At 38.9% G+C, this 2500-nt stretch overlaps 1 pseudogene; it reads left to right on the top strand.

Annotated features, from left to right (window-relative positions):
* LOC137651783 (sodium-dependent neutral amino acid transporter B(0)AT3-like) overlaps positions 1-2500 on the top strand; it is a 258740-nt pseudogene that overhangs the window by 245754 nt on the left and 10486 nt on the right.

The following is a 2500-nucleotide window of genomic DNA, read 5'->3' as shown; positions in this document are numbered from 1 at the left end:
AGTAATTAAGGATAGCTTTTAATTTACTCTTAAATAGCATATATTAATTACTTATAATGAATAATGTCTTGTGATAAATTGGTTGGTAGTTATGGTTTATTCACTTTACATTCAGTCAATTTCAATTGGATTGTATCTTAATTGTCCTTCTGCATAATTTTTATTTTATTTTTCCTTAAATAAGGTTTAATATCCTACAAAATGCTAAATCTTTTCATACAAGACCAATCTCAGGCCTCTTGTGTACAATTCCTCAAAAATCACTTTCATTCACCAATAAGATATTTTTACCTTTATCTTCATACCATGAATTCAATGTCCATTTTTCTATCCACAATGTACAATCCCCCAACTGCTTTCAATATAAAATTTTCCAAGTCTTGAAACAAGTCTCAATCACTCCAATAAAATGTTCAATCTCTCTTATCTTGAATTCGTATTTTGTAATCTTCATTTATCTTTTGAAGTTCCATCTCATCCCTATCTAAACAGATCAAAGTGTCATTGATTCTTTTTTCCACATGGTTTATTGCTTTTTTTTCCACAGGGTTCATTAATTTTCCACTGGGGTTCATTCTTCTTCTACAAGGTTCATTCTTTTCCCCCACAGGATTCATTCTTTTTCCAAAGGGTTCATTCTTTTTTCCTCATGGTTTATTCCTTTTTCCACAGTGTTCACTCTTTTTCAAAGGGTTCATTCTTTTTTTCACATGGTTCATTCTTTTCCCCCACAGGATTCATTCTTTTTCCAAAGGGTTCATTCATTTTTTTTTTTCACATGGTTCATTCTTTTCCCCCACAGAATTCATTCTTTTTCCAAAGGATTCATTCTTTCCCCCCACAGGATTCCTTCTTTTTCCACAGGCTTCATTCTTTTCCCCCACAGGATTTATTATTTTTCCAAAAGGTTCATTCTTTTTTCCACATGGTTCATTCTTTTTCCCCACAGCATTCATTTTTTTTCCAAAGGGGTCCATTCTTTTTTCCACATGGTTTATTCCTTTTTTTCCCAGGTTTCATTCTTTTTCCAAAGGGTTCATTCTCTTTTCAACATGGTTTATTCCTTTTTTCCTCAGGGTTAATTCTTTTTCCACTGGGGTTAATTATTTTTCCACATGGTTCATTCCTCCCCCCGACAAGGTTCATTCCTTTTCCACATGCCATCGAGGTTAGTCCCCCATCCTACTGACTCATGAAAGTACTGCCACTCTCCTTTACCTCGAATTAACTCCTCACTAATCATCCCCAGGGTTCAAAGCACACATCACCTACGACGAATGCATCGAGCAAAGAGCGTCTATACTGATGGAACTTTTCAACACGACTAACATAGAACCGCCGCCTCCAGGCGAGTTGATCAGCGTGGGATGGGCAGTCACGAGATACCGATGCCCGAGTTGGCCCAAGTGTGACCTCCAGGAGACACTCAAGAACGTAAGTTAGAGTAAGGACAGTTTCATAGAGGGTCAAGGGGCCTGGTTAGAACTGAGTAATGATCTTTCTGTAATCTCAGTCTTCTGGAGGCGTTTTTGAACGTTATAGTTGCATTCTGAGCAGGTATCTTTCTGTAGTTACAACATTTGTAACGTATCTGACGCCCAAGTACAAACGGCAAACAATCCTAATAAGGCCCAAGTCAAAAACGACTTTATGTAGTTAGTCCTTGAATTTAACAATACGACGGACCCCATTTTATCTATCAATTACTATTCGTTGTTTTGCTGATTAAGAATACTTATTTATAACTCTTATTTTTATTTTAGGGTCTAGTGTATAGGCATTAAAAATTTTTGTTAAATATTTGCCCTAATAGTTAATTCATGGTTGTGGTGGTCTTTTGGAAACGACCCTGCTTGGTGATCGCTCTAACAAGTTAGTTTCTTTAGTGTCTGCAACCTCACCATCATTGTGAGCTATGAATGAGGGCTTTTGGGGAGGTCTATAGGTCTACTTGCTGAGTCGTCAGCAGCCATTGCCTTGCCATCCCTGGTTCTGGGCTTGGGTGGAGAGGGGGCTTGGGCGCTAATCATATGTAATATGGGCAGTCTCTAGGGCATTGTCCTGCTTACTAGGGCTATGCCACTGTTCCTTGCCTCTGCCATTTATTAGTTGCCTTTAAGCCTTTAGACGCAGATGTAGTAGCCAGACACACTATTTTTAGAAACAACAAATTTAGATAAAAATTAACGTAACATTCAACATTCTTAATTTTTCCAGTCCGCCTCTGGAACCGGACTGGCTTTCATCGTCTTCACCCGAAGCCCATCAATCAGTTCCCGTGGGCGCCCTTGTGGTCCATCCTGTTCTTCCTGATGCTGTTCACGTTGGGGATCGACTCCGAGTTTGGCACCTTGGAAGGGGTCATCACCTCCATCGTCGACCTGAAGTTGTTTCCTAATCTCAGGAAAGAGATTCTGACAGGTCTGTTTTTGGGGTTCGGTTTACGTTGGTCAATGTGATGTTTTGGGTATTTTATGGTTTTGTCCCATATTGAAGATAC

Source organism: Palaemon carinicauda, chromosome 13 (assembly GCF_036898095.1).
Source record: "Palaemon carinicauda isolate YSFRI2023 chromosome 13, ASM3689809v2, whole genome shotgun sequence".
In the NCBI taxonomy this organism is placed as follows: domain Eukaryota; kingdom Metazoa; phylum Arthropoda; class Malacostraca; order Decapoda; family Palaemonidae; genus Palaemon; species Palaemon carinicauda.
Note: the sequence above shows the minus strand (reverse complement) of the source record. Positions and strands in the feature narration are given on the sequence as shown.